The sequence below is a fragment of the Heterocephalus glaber genome, unplaced genomic scaffold, assembly GCF_053883595.1.
Source record: "Heterocephalus glaber isolate CG9 unplaced genomic scaffold, H.glaber_assembly_v1.0 deba00000347, whole genome shotgun sequence".
Classification (NCBI taxonomy): domain Eukaryota; kingdom Metazoa; phylum Chordata; class Mammalia; order Rodentia; family Bathyergidae; genus Heterocephalus; species Heterocephalus glaber.
Genome location: NW_028258143.1, coordinates 3,106,283 through 3,121,837, shown reverse-complemented (window position 1 = coordinate 3,121,837; position 15,555 = coordinate 3,106,283). Strand labels below are relative to the sequence as shown.

The following is a 15,555-nucleotide window of genomic DNA, read 5'->3' as shown; positions in this document are numbered from 1 at the left end:
AACCCTTTTGATTTATGCAACAGACTTATCTACCATGATCTTTTTCTCTTGGCATGTTTTCTTACCCACCCTCATTTGAAATATCCTATAATACTTGTATTTTAAAAAATCTTTTCTTCTCCATTATTGAACTGCAAAGGCACTAGATATACAATCTATAAAACCCTGATATAGAGCACCAATTAAAAATTTCACGAAAGGTTGATTCGTTGTCTTTGGGAAAAAAATAAGCTGAAAGCGTACCTCCCTGTGATAAAAAGCAAGTGTTTATTTACTCTCTCATTCCATAAACATTTCCTTCAATGACTACTCTGTGATAGAATGAAACCAGGACAAACAGAAAAGATGAACAAGGCACTTCACTGGATGAATATTGTCTGTAGTAGAGACATATATGAAGTATTAGAGGATCAAAGAGAAAGGAGTAATAATAGAGAGAGAGAACCTAAAAATGTTTCCCTAATCAGCTGTCTACCATACAGGAACACAAAAGAAAGACAAAGTGCAGTCCCTGAACAGCAGAGGACATTTAGATGGCACAATTTTGATAGAACGACACCTTTATAACATCATGTAGCATCCTTTGACCCTTCTGGGTTTAATTCTCATTCAAAAAAATGAGGTTCAAGAGGGTTAAGAGTTCTTTCTGAAATCACACTGGTAGAAAGTTTTAACAAAGCAGAGACTATTGGTCTTCTAAGTGTGAAGTGCTTTACATTATACCACAGATACAAATTGGTTGTGGACCCCTTACACTGCAAATGCTCTATTCTGTACTTAATAAATATAAAATATCATCATTGTTATTACCGTGATTACAACTACAATAAATTCTCCCTTGCTGACAAGCCAAATGGCTAACTTCAGGTGTTTATATGATCTGCAGCACTAGCCTTTCACACAAGAAGAATGATTACATACTAAGTGCATATATCATAAATAGGAACTCAAGTGCCTTCTTCATAGGCTACAAGAAGCACATAAGACCAAAAGCCAGTAATCCCTCTTTAAACCACATATTAATTTTATGGTTTATTACTTTAAAGTTTTAAAAAATCTCGAGAGGCGCCTTTTTTTTTTTTTATACTCAACTAAAGCAAACAGGAAAATTATGGTCAGATAATGCTCTGTTTTGTCCAAAGATAATCCCTGTCACTACCACAACCATTAAGTACAGTACTTTCTAGAACTTAAAAGGAAAAATTCTGAAAATATGAAGATATTTGTTTACCTACAAATCTGATCCTCAGCAGAGGAAAAAATACTAACTTTTAAAAAAATACTAATTTTTATAAATATTCCTTAAAAGTGAATGAATGACAATTTGTGCGTCTATTATTGAGTGATTCTCCTTTTCCTTCTATTCTCCCTCCCCTCCCCCCACATGCTATAGTACAGCTGTTTTAATGAAGTCCTGAACAAGCTGAATGTTTTTCACACACCAAGAAAAAATATGTGTTAAATATAGCCCCTTTATGACGAATTCATTACAAAGAAAAAATGCAATGAGTGTGGCTTATTCATTCCAAGAACTGTAATGAAGAAATCTGGTAGATACCGACTTGACCAAGTGAGCAAACTTAGTATAGTACACCAATAATAAAAAATCATGTATCCTTAAATGTGACGCACTGAGAAAGATACAAATAATCAATGTAGTATTTCACCTCAGAATGCCTGATCTGAATTTGCTCATGAGGAAATAATCCAACAAATATTCTTCAAAATAACTATGTTGCAATTTCCAAAAATGTTAATGTCATAAAAGAAAAAAATCTAGATTAGAGGAAAGTAGAGAGATCTCAACACAAAATTAAATGTATAATCCTTGATTGTTGTAAATGTTAACTGACTGTGTCAACTTGAGTAAGAAATGCCCAACTAAAGTGGATCAGCATAGTTAGCTCTAAGTGTTGCTGAAGGGATTCGTTGAAGAAGACCCACTCTGGGTTTGAGTAACATCAACCATTAGGGTTTTTTCTTTTCCTAAATGGAATTAAAAGGGAAATGAAGAAGAAAGGCTCACTTCTGTTTCTTTAGAGGAACTGTAGTCTTCACCTTTACCTTGGATGTCATCTCTTGGCTTCCAGTGCAGCCTTTTCACCCTCCAGTAGAGACCTTTCCCTTGCGATATGGACTCCCAGGGGACACTGCAGTGAGCTTTAGCCCTTTGACCAGATCCTTTAGATCTCTAGCCAGGGAGCCCTTCTGCACTTTTCCACACCTGACTCTGTGGGCGGCCACTGTACGCCAATCTTGTAAACGCTTACATATTTGTATATCTTGCATTAAATGTTTCTCTAGTAAGCACTGACTGATACAACTGAATACTGGAATGGGAAAATATAGCTACAAAGGACATTATCAGGACAACAAGAGAAATGTGAATATGGACTGAATGTTAGATAATACATTTTTACTGATCTTGAATTTCTCATGTGTAACACTTTTATTCCAGTTACTTAGGAGAATATCCTTATTCTTAGAAGATTCATGTCAAGTTATTTACATATAAAGAAAGTGTCATGGTGTCCGCAAATAATGTCTGAAATGGTTCCCTAAAAATGCTACTACTAATAATAAATATTCGTATGTATATATTTACAGAGATAGAAATTTAAAAGCATCCAAAAAAATTAGCAATTGATAATCTGTGTAAATTGGATGCAATTCATTGTCTTATTGTAAATGTTTAAATACTATATATATGTGCATTTATAAACTATAGTTTTGAGGGAATATATATTAAATAATAAGTGAAAGAAAAAATATTCTCCATTCCCTAAACAACAAACTCATCAAACATATGTTCTTCTAGACATAATCCAACTGCTAATTTCCTACATAAAGATTTCCTCAAGTTGAACCATCTGTAGCAAATGTTTAACCAAGGCAAGTCCTTTGCTCCACTTTTACTATCTGTCCCCTCTCCTGACCTAACCTCTCAACGGATCCATAACTAAAGAATCCAAACTGAAAGTTGAGCCTTCTGAAGAATACCTCCCAAATAAGAGAATGCAGCATCATCAGAAGAGAAACAGCAATAATTTCATAATACTACCCATCTGAAACTGCCCACACAAGACTTCACCTTAATTAAGAAAATTAATTGTACTTTAATACCAAACCTGGAAACACTCTGCATTTATCTCCATCATTAGTAAAGTATTTCTCTTTGTTTTTTCACTTATGAAATGGTAGTTGAACTAGACAGTAAGTAATTCCTCATATCTTTAATTCAATGCCCCAAAAAAGTGATGATGTCCACACACACAAAAAAAGCAGGTATGAGCCACAGGCAAGTGTTATTTTGTTCCCTACCATTAATTTTTTAAAGTTGATAATTATACAATGAATGGCAGCACTCAATCAGCAGTTAATCCCTAGGCTACCATTGTTCATCCTGCCTCAGGTATTATTTAAGCAATAAATTCTAACAAGGTGCACTTTATCATCCCACTGTGTGACTCTGGCAGGAAGGGCACAAGGTTATAGCAAAAACCACTAGGAACAAGATAATTCCTGACAGCTGCTGCTTGAGCACAAGGTAAATTGAACAGTTTATCTTGGCATGAAGATGTTATAAGGTTTTATGTTTAATATTTTAAAATTAACATAAAACCCAGAGAAAGCAGTTGGGCAATCTTTCACAAACATGACATACTACAATCACTGTATAAGCTGGATTAGTACTTATTACCATCCTACTACAGAATTAAGCTGTTTTTAGACCACCAAAGAGCTTTAAATTGCAACTTTTGTCTCTGTAAAAGAAACCCATATTTAAAATGTCTGCTAAATTCAAATTAACAGCTACATCATTAGCTTACCATTTCACCCAAAGTACAAGTTGCTATTATAATTGTCTAACCAAAATGGCTCTATGCTGTAAGCACATTAACATCATTCCACGTATTTGGGATGGTACCCATATAGATATTTTAATTGTTTTCAGTGAACACTGTATGTATAATTTGAGCCATATTGGCTTAAAGAATTCAAAACAACACAATAAAATTCAAGATTATGGATTTTACTCTTTTCTGTTGTTTAAATAAACCTGAATTTTTGCTTTTTACCTTATTTATATAACATGTAAAAAAGAAATGCTGAAATATACCCAAGTCCTGTAGCTTTGTTAACATTATTATCAAGATACACACTTTTCTATCATAAATGGCATGGAGAGGCAGTGGAATAAGAAAAAGAGGACAGACATTTTATATTCCAACTACTGCCCATACAATCTACTGATTATCGTTCATGAACTCGGTTGTCTCACTCTTGCCTCATGAAATCTTTTCAATAGGACCCCCTCCCCCTTGAAACCATTTATCTCCCAACAGGATAGAGTACACAATTTTAACAGATACTAGTTTAGCTTGTGTTAGTCATACTTCAGTGATTTCTTGCATGGCTTCAGTAGGCCTTGGACAAGAGTAAATTTTTCCAGCTGGATTACTTCACTCAAAAGCTAAACTCTACATGGATTCATGTTGTTCAACTTCTATAACAAAGATTTTGCTCTTTTCTTCCTTCTTTTGGGTTCCTGTTCCTTGACAATACTCCCCAAGATCCTAGTTCTTCTTCTTTCTGAGGTGAAGTATTTTCTATAATGATGGGTATGCTCTATAATCGTATTGGCCAAATATGACTGGCCACATATGGCAATAAGCACTCTAAAGCACCTAGCGCAGTGGAGGAAGTAATCTTTTATTTAATTTGAACTAAGTTTAAATTTAAATTGAATATGTGGCTATTAGCTACTGTACTAGAAGGCACACCTCTGGATGGACTAGCTTTTCCTAATCCAACACTCCTTCATCCATGATAATTAAGAAAATACACATGTGCCTTACAGAAAATGTTTAAGTACAAAAACATAAATAGGTAGTATCACCTACAAATACTTCAAACAGATAAATTATTCACATTTTGGTGAAATCTAGCAAGTACATGTTAACTGTCTGGTTTTTTTGCAAGTTACTAGGCTAAATAATGGCCATGAAATAGAAAACAAAAGTGGAGCAAATAGAAAATTGTAGGTTTCAGAATTAAATGAGAACTAGAAAAACTAGAGCATGTTGTTCAATGAAAAAGTGACCGAAGATGGGGTTGAAGAAGTACATGAGCATCTTGGAAAACTAAGAAATTAATTTTGGGTTTTATGTTAAAAACAAAAGAAAGAGACTAAAGGATTTTAAGTGAGAAAGTGACATAAAATACACACATTTATTCCCTTTGGATGTGTTTACCTTTATTCTTTTCATTTGGTAACAAGTATATCTTACTGTAGTTTGGAGGTTTTTTGTTGTTTGATAGGTTTGGGTTTTTTTGTTTTTGTTTTTTGCTTTAAACACTTAACACTATGTTGTTTTACCATGTTGGAAAATATTGCAAAAACATATGATTTTAATAAATTTCCCATCCATGATTATTACATTCACGTATCCACAACAGTTTGAAAATTATTTTTGTGTAATCTGTTATATCTTTGTTGCTTTTGTATATGTTCTGAAATTTTAAAGGAAAACAGACTGCAGGGAGTCACGGGAAGACAGCATAGAGAGAAGAAAAGAAATGACAGTTGCTTCAACTAAGATGCTAATGCTGAGGATGATGCCATGTGGTCTGCTGAGTTTACTGATGAAATTGGGAGAGGGAAAGTGCAAGAGAGGAATGCTATTGCTTTCTTCCCTTTATCACTTCCAAAGCATCTTGACAGTGTTTCAGTGTAACAGGAGCTCAATGATAAAAGCACACATTTATGAAAATTATTCTCAAACATTTCAAAAGTCTTTTGTCTCAATGTATTTTTTTAAATTCAAGAAACCTGTGTAGAAGGATAACTGAGTTCTAATATTCATTAATCATCAAAATGCAAAATTCATTTCAACACAATTTGGTTTAGTTGTCAGCTACTTCATCTTAACTAGAACATTTCTACTGCATGTTTAAATGCTATTGATTTTCAAAACCCTTCAAGAGCACTACATAACAAAATGTTTCCTTTGGCTATACAATTAAAACGTAAGATGTCAATCTTATTATCTAAGAGAAAAGAAAACGGTCATTTAATTTCCTAAGTTTCTGGGATGGGTAATTTATAGGCTGTTCAGTAGAGTAACCAGCTTCCCAAAAACTGTCTTATGGTGTGGAGTGCCACTGATTAATTAATCAAGCAGTTCACTTTTCTTCACCATATTAATTTTCCTCTCCTGTGCTTATCACAATGGCTCTGAGAGTGTACTGGTGAAAGCAAGGAACTGAGGTTTGCAGGTAGGACCTGCCCCGGAGCAATATTCAAGCACAAGCCTGGTTTCTTAACATCCATCCATGCTGCAGTCTTCAGCACTGTGACCTACTCACGGGTGCTTAAAGAGACAAATTACATAATACCTGTTGATCTGCTTTAGATAAAGATGCCATTTAAATTCAAGCATCTCAAATTATCCCAGCAACCTCTCCAAGTCTTTAAACTCTGGGTACTGGCACAGAGCCTAATCCATAACTCTATAATTATGTTTGTAGTGAGAAAGGAAGAGACAGGAACAGACAGAATGCCTACTATTGAAAAAAAAAAACTATAAGTCGAATTTTTACTGGATTCATTTAATCATTTTTGATGTATGAGTTCGATTATTTGGGGAAAATTCTCTTATTAGGAATTTTCTTATAAGATCAAGGGCAATATGAACCACTGAGAACATTTATAGATAAATCTGTTTTAGACATTCTATCAATTAGTCAACAAATCAGAATATTGTGAAGTATGTTGTCCTGACAGTTTAGTAAGTACCAAATTATTAACCGTGTTCTAAAACAACTAACAATATAGTCGTTAAGTCATAAACATAGAAAAAAATTAAATAACAATAAAAAGATAATATTTCTATATGAAGTACAAAATTGATTGTGAATGAAAAGTAGAGGCAATAAGTACTATTAAGGACAGTGAAAAACCTGAACGTCTCAGGATTTGGGATGGCAGAGGAGTCTTGGTTCTGAAGTCTGTGGTCTGGAAGATCAGAGCTATCTGAATACGTCAGAGAGGAGAGAGCTGGTTGATTAAAGTGTAGTGTTTGAAAAAAGAAAAAGAAATAATCAGATAAAACTGAAAAAGTAGTCTTCCAATACCCCTAAAGGTACCCAAATACAGGGTAAGTTTGTACTTTATCTTCTAGCTATAGAATGACCCACAGAGAATTTATTATTATACTAATCATACCTTCTGTTTTCTTATTCTTAATTGAGTTGGGAACACTTATTCACCATGAAAAATAGTAGTAAAATGAGAAAGATAACGAATCAAAGTATCACCATTGGTAACTATCACATTCCAAAGAAGGGAACATATTCAAATACAGAAGAGGTAAAATCAGTTCATTTTAAACCACGTTCTCCATTGTCACTTTTTCATAATGAAGTCTTTAGGTCACCATAATATTTTAATACTGATAATATTCTAAAGGAAGACAGGGAATCATGACTTGTACAAGATTTTTACATACACCTCTTATTTATCCTTGCCACCTGCACCCTAAGAGATATGTCTCATTATCCATGCTTTACTGATTAAGAAATTAAAACACAAAAAGATTTGGATAAATGCTAAAACAGCAGGCACTAAGAGAGATGAATTTCAAATCCAAGTTGGTCTGCATCTAAGGCTTCCACTTTTTCACTTTCCCACACTTGTTTTGGATCATCTAAGAATGTGACTCCTAGTGGTTTTATGTTAATTATGCTTATTATAGTCTGTGTTTGAGAAATAAGAGACTATAAAAAGTATGAAGAAGAGCTATACTAATGTGAACAGTGATATTTTTCTCCTTCACTCATCACATATTTACTGAGTGACTGAACTGCTCTGGCTATACAAACTGTGGAAAGGTAACGACCACCAAGGAAGGTTTGCCTAAAGAGTGCAGCTTTAGGCAGCACCATAAATAACATGAAGGAGTCGGCCTACTGAAATACCAAGGCAGCAGTCAGGCCAGGAGGCTACAAGAAAGTGGTTGACATTAAGAGTAATGAAAAAATAACAGAAATGTCTGGCTTGGTTACTGAAAGAGTGAGGCTAATCACACGATCCAAAAGTTTCTAGCTTACATAAGCAGATAGGTAGTGATAACATTCCTTAATGCAAGAAGAGAAAAAAACTTGGGGTTGGAGTAAAGGGCAAATAAGGAGACAAGTTTCATAAATGTTCAATATAAGTAGAATGCCTAGTATGTAGGTAAAGATAATGAAAGAAAATGCATTGGATATCTGATTAAACAAAGGGCTTGATCACCAAATATGACTGTTAAAAAAAATGCATTCTGAAGCTGGGCATGGTAGCAGATGCCTGTAATCCCAGCACTTGGGAGGCTGAGGCAGGAGGATCACCAAAAGTTCAAGCCCAGCTTAGAATACATAGTGAGACCTTGTCTCAAAAAAAAAAAAAAAAAGTGCATTCTGGTCTCTTACATATCTGATCTAGATGATTCCCCAATATTTTATGTCATCCTGTTTCCTCCCATTACAGTAAATATTTCTTGATGAGATAAATTAGATCTGTTGTTCTTTTTTTAGTATCCTATAGTTTCTTTAAGATGGCGATCAGCACTCTGGATTCTAAGTTTCATAAGGGTAGCTGTGTTTTTCTTGGTTTCTATTCTAATTCAGTACTCAATATTCAATAAGTGAATGAATAAGTCAAATATGTCAATCATACATTCCCTCAGTGACACCAAAAGCATGAAGCTGGTTGATTCTGTTTATAGTATTCAATATGATGTCCACTCCCACCATTAACAAAACTGGGGGAGCATCTATGTCTCTCTTGAGTCTAAGAGATCTGATGCCATTTTTGATTGAGCCCACTATTTTCTTCTTAGGTTCCTCATTATATTTCAGATATTATTCTCTAGTTTACCATCATAACATATGAAGCACTCAAGATACAACCCAAAGAAAAAGAATTCATGAAAGATAGGTGTTAAACTGGTACAAAGATCAGGAATGTACAATGTCACGATAATAATTTCTGTCATCTTTAGGGATTCATGATCACTAATCTTGAAAAAGCAAGCCAATTAACATGCAAAGAGCATCTAACTTGCTAAGTGTGCTGGGAACACTTCATATGGTGTTTTATCTCCATAAACTAATATAATTAGTATGTAAAACATTTATAATTCATCTCATGATTAATCCATTATAGAAGACTATTTCTTAACAGCAGCATATCATTTTATATTGGAATGTTCTTTGCCCTTTTTAATTTGGGTTACGCAGGAGTATGTGGACTTCATTTCTGAACACTATAGTTAGAAGACTGGAGGCCCAAGGTAAGGGATATATGTTCTGTTATCATACCAACAGTGCTATCTAAGCTTATACATATTTAAGGACACACTGACCAGTCGGGCCAGAACAACTCTCTGCCAAAGCTCAGTTCAGGCACAAGCCTAAGGGAAAAAAACCAGGCAAGGACAGAGGGGCTTTTAGACATTATTACCATCTAGGCTTGAACATTATGACATGGTAATAACTAAAGTAATCATAATGGCAAAAATAACATTAACAATATCTGTTTCCTGGAGTACCAATTAAGCTATTCCTGATAGAAAAAGTATTTTGTTCCCAAACAACAACTAAGCTATCAAGAAAAAATATGGTGACTTGCTATTTTAACTAAGTCACTTCTACTGCTGTAACAATCAAGCACAAAATATTTCCTAACTATTCAGTATTTCTATAACATGGACTACAATCTAAATATTTCAGTGCTTACAAGCATTTGCTTTAAATCCTTCCCAGAGTGCTTTACTCTACTGAGTTGTTGTTATCATTTGATTTGTGACTTTTTTTGTTATACTTTTCATAGAGATTATGTCCCTGTTTTGATTATTTCTCTTCTGTTTTGGCAAGAACAAGACAGTTCTTTGAAATCTTCCCTGAATTTGGTGTTTAATATGCCATTTGGAGAAATACCTCCCACAAATAATTTAGTAACCCCAATGTTTTTTCTATTTCACACATCACTTTTATTAAAGGGTATTACTAGACAATTAATTGCAAAAGTCAAAGCCAGCAAAGTATACTGTACATCGTAGGTATTCAAGAAATGTCTGAAACTGAAATATACATTAATGTTGTAAATCTAAAGCATAAAAAGAACTGGAAGGTGTGCAATGCATGACTATATTCTGGTCCTTTATACACTTAATTTTAATTACTCAGTCTATACACAGAGAAGAAACATATGAAAGCTTGTTTTATAAAGATCAAATAAGGTAAATTGAAAATTAGAAGTCTTCTACACAGCTACGATTCACAAATAAAAATAATTACCAAATATGCTTCCCTTGATCACAACCTAAAAAACTACACTCTTTTGTTTTTAAATAACTAATAAATACTACACAGGTACGAAAGGAAAAACAGATGAAAAGTACCAAATGCTATGTAAATAATACTGTTAAGATAATCTTAAATGAAGTATTAAGGTCATTTAACACAACCTATATTACATGACATCTTTCTGAGATGTATTTCTCTTGGAGTCATCTACCATTCCATGTTATATATCATCTCATCAAATATTACAAAAAAGAACTTAAAATTTCCTAAACCACATTTTCTTACAAAACAATTGAGTGCAGAATGAGATCACATACCCTGGATTAGCTAATTAGCGACAATGGACATCAGTAATGAAAGGAAATCATAATTGCTGTTTGTGATGAGCACAACCTCCTAATCCAATAGTAGAAGCAACTTCAAGTTAGAAGATGAAAATATTCTCCATATAAATGGAGAAAATGTCTATTCATCCCAAGAAAAAAGTTAGAACCTTTCTTTGTTCATGTTTCACTCCTCTCCATTCAAAAAGAATGGAAAAAATAACTTGAAATGAGCATAATAAATATGTACTAGAAAACTCACTACAGATATCCATCCGAGTATTCAGTTACTTGAATTTACCATTCCCTACATGTGTGGGTCACATTTCTGAGAATTATGTGTCATAGTTAACATAATGGTGGTCAAAAGTCTCTCTTCACTATGGAAGACATTTGCATGTAGCCTACAGCATGCAGCCTTCTCAGATGGTTCTGTTCTTTGTTTCTCTATGTGTACATAGTGGTCTAGAAACACTAGGAGACAGGTAGAATGCCATGCAAGAAGCAAGAGGGGAATACAGACTTGGCCTTTAAAGGAAAAAACACCTGAGGTGAGCATTAAAAGATGAGCAGAATTTCGAGCCATGCGTTTTGAAGGCAATTGGAAAGGGGAAGGTTTTAAGTTTCCATTCATACTCAAAAGGAAAAGCAATTACCTAGAATCATATATGGCCACATTCCATTCAATTAAGCAAATATATATCATATAAATATATATGTATACACGTATATGACACATTTATTTCATACACACACAACTAAGAAGCTATTTATAAAAAAGATGAACTAGAGGACATCTGCATTTTATCTTTGCATTTTAGAAACAGAAATATAAGTAAATGTTTGTAGTTTTATGAGAATAAACCTTTAATTTTTAAGTGATAAAATTCTTCCAAATTTAGACTTGACATTCTGCCCTTTATCTTTGCATTTTGGAAACAGAAACATAAGTAAATGGCTGTAGTTATATGGGAATAAATCTTTAATTTTCAAGTGATAAAATGCCTCTCAATTTACATAATTCCAAATTTATATGTATTGCTGATATCACTCAATGTTCAGTGATTAAACCCTCCTCTACTAAGTTCCCAAAGTAAAACATACTTGGATGGGACATTCTAGTAACTTTTTTGTAATACTATCTCCTTGTCTTGAAAAACACTTTCAAAGAAATTTTAGTATTTTACCACTCCATGGGAATCAGTAACAAGGCAAGATTCTCCCAAGAATATTCCAACAGTCCTTGAAAACTAAGACTGTCACAAAACCTGAGCATCTGGCAACTCTGCCACCATGAAGTATCCATATGGAAGAGACCAAAATGTGTCAAAGTACCCAAAATGATTTTGGATAGTGTAGAAGATAGAATAAATAATTCAGTATCGTCAACACTTCCAACAGCAGGTAGTGGATATGTTACCTGCTTCTTTAATGTGCCAGAATGCAACATAAGTGTGTGAGGCTGTGTGTATGTGTATGTGAGAGAGAAAGACAGAGAGAATATCAGTATACATAAGGATAAAAACTATTTTTTATACAGAAATATTCTTTAGGTAGTTTTCTTTGTGGAGAGCAGATCTCTGTAACTACTGGTTTATAGCTATACAGAAGAAAAAATGGAGCCAATAAAAACTTATATTTAAGATAAACATAGCAACAAATATATTACCTTAGACTCAACAGAAAAAAATGCATTAACTTAACATTATGGTTAAAATTGTATGTGCAAAAAAAGTCAGAAAATTCAAAATTATGGTTCCCTCAGCAACCATAACTGTGTCCTCGCACATTCACGAGTATTTTACATTGTTGTAATGATGATACATTTCAGTCCTTAATATGAGTTTATGCAATGTGACTGAATTAGGATTCTTCTGGGAACTACAACTTTAAATTTCTGGACTTTTGTACATGTAAAATCTTAACCATAAAATCACATTAATATAGGGTGGGGTTTCTGCATTTTATTTTGACATTTAAAGAAAAGGCAATAAGCAGTGAATGTTTGAAAACATCAAAGTAGCAAAAGATTAGTTGATTTCCATTAATACAAAAAGGATTTTACAGAGAGCCTAATATCTTAATATAGATACCCACAAACTATGAAAAAGAACAGAAATTTTCCTCTGGAGATTAATCAAAGAAAAGAATGGGCCCTTTTAGGAGTAAGTAAATTTACTTCTCATATAAAATTTTAGTTTCTGATTAGAAGGTAATTTAATCAACTATATTTTAAAATGGGTATAAATAAAAGTGCCTGAAATAATTCTCTCAGTACATATTACTACATCTCATCAAGGAAAAAAAAATGTTAAAGTGGGCCCCTATATTTTCATTACAGTAGAGCTGGTTGAGAGCCACTTTTTCTTCTTGCACATGTAACATGGAAGGACATAAACTGTAAGATGAAGTTGCGTTACTGTCACCAACCATTTTTTCTTCATGGGGCTGGGGCTGATTCAAATATGATTCAGACTCGGAAATGATCCAGCAAAGCTTAAGAAAGAGGTAACTATACTTATACAATTACACCATACACACATGGAGTAGTTAAGAGGCAAGGATCAGGGATATTGTGGATTCTAAAGAGTCTTTACAAGATTCAGAAGAATCTTTAGAAGGAAATTAAAAATACTTTCACGTAAATGATATTTTCAATGGACCTCACAGGATCAGTAGGGGCGAGAGAGAGAGAGAGAGAGAGAGAGAGAGAGAAGAGATATTCTAGACAGAAGAGGCTATAGAAACATCCAGAAATAAAAGTGATCAATACCCCTTTGAACAACAAAGAGTTTGGCTGCAAGGCAGAAGGTTCATGAAGGAGTGAATGAGTTTGTTCATTTTAAAAGCTATCAATGCAGATTAAATATATATTGCAGAGGACTTGCAATGCACAGCTAACAAATCTTAACTGTACCATGCAGATGATGCGGTTGGGAAGGTCTTGAAGTTTCAGGCTATATATTTTTAGGAGAAAAACAAAAATCAAAAATGTTAAACCTATAACAGCAAGATAGAAAACATACTAAAGAAGTAAAGACTGAACACAGGGGGGCTAGTTATGAAATTATAATAATCCTAACAAGTAGCAATGAAAGCCTGAAGAAACGTGATAGCAGACAAATCTAAAAGGGCAGGGACCAAACAGGGTTTTCAAGATTTTGAAATATAACGAATCTTGGAAAGATCATGTCACCAATAAAAATATAAACTCAAAGTTAGTGTCTCATATAAGGGAAAGAAATGATCGTGTACTGTTTACTAAATTCTAAATAATATAAAAAAAAGATAAGCGAGAGGTGTGTAGAACCACAGGGGAAACCTAAGACTGTAGAGCAATGAGTATTCAATAACCCAGCAGATGACTAGGATGCTCTGTAAAGTGCTACACAGGGTATGGCACTCAACAGATATTCAATAAACTCCAGTCACATGAACACCTAAAGGGGAGAAATCTCTCAACAGGATCTTTCTATCTGTGATGGACAGAAGGAATCATTCTCAAACTTAAAAAAAAAAAAGAATCTACTATCTCAAAAGAATTCTTAGATAAAACTCTGAGAATTAAAGTATATCTCAGAGTATAGCAGGAAGCAATGATGTGGAACTTCAGCTGACTCAAATTCTTTCCCTTTGATAACCTTTCCCTTGTACATTTAGAATAACCCCTGAGACAACTTCATGCAACTCAAAGAAAATGCTGGAAATCCTTTGATTTAGTAATAAGGGTGATTTAATGTGGGAATCCTTAAGTATGGTGTGAAAAGACAGGTAATTTTTGGTTTGAACATATCAAACTAACCTTCCCATTTAACACATCTTATGAGAAACTGGCCATACTGAATTACTCCACATAAAAGTCAGAGAGTAAAAGAACAGCATAATGTCGGGAGGTTAAAATTTAACAAGTGAATGCCCAAATTCAATATCTTAGGCAAAAGGAGTTTTGTATTCTAATCCTCTTATGGATATGGCCAAGTTACATTTATGAATAGGTAGAAAAGAAACTAAATGTCCATAGATTTGAAAAGATGAAAGAATTATTAACCCCTTTTGTAATAACAGACTTGGCAATGTTGTTCCATTTTTATATAAATTGTCAATGATAAATACATTCTAATTAGATAATAAAAATAGTAATGATTACTGTAAAAATCCAGCCCCATCAAGTAGCAAAAACATTAATAATTATAAGACTCTATTATGGCAATACTTTGATACAAATAGGAAATAATATAGAAAGAAAAACACAGGCTGATTCTTGGATAATTCAAGGAGTAAGTTATAAAAATTCATCAATAAGTAGAACGAAGAGGCATCTCAAAGACAACTCACCATAGATTCCATTTATGCAACTTCAATTTTCATTCATCCTATATGGATGGACTCCTTCACTCCATGTGTTGTAGTCAGGTTGAACCTACACACAACATGCACTGCAACTAGAATCTTCACAAAACAGAGATATCTAGACACTTTTGCTTCAAATGATAAATATTTCAGGTATAAAAGGGGTTGAACAGGTCTAACAAAATCAGTTAGTAAAATTAAAAGAAAATAAGCACATCCATTAAATTTTTTATTTTACGTTCAATTTTGCATGTTAATTTGTTTTAGGAAAAGTCAGGGTGGCACTGTTCTGGGTAGTCCCAGGCCTCTGCAAAAGAAAAGAGAGGCAAGAAAGGAGAGACAAGTAGACACCTGGTCATAGGACAGACTATACACCAAAAGAAACAGTCAGGATTACACTTGCTATCAGAGAAAATAGTGGACCAACGAAATGAACTAGGTACAGAGTGTCACTTGGGCAAGATGCTGGTTGGATTCTATGAATAAAGCAAAAGAATAAATATTTCCAGAAATGTCATTCAGAATTCAGGAG

At 33.7% G+C, this 15,555-nt stretch overlaps 1 protein-coding gene across 22 annotated transcripts in view; it reads right to left on the bottom strand.

Moving 5' to 3' along the window:
• The window catches only part of Qtman (queuosine-tRNA mannosyltransferase), a 462,684-nt gene that overhangs the window by 261,693 nt on the left and 185,436 nt on the right, over positions 1-15,555 (bottom strand). The gene's annotated exons all lie outside the window — the stretch shown is intronic.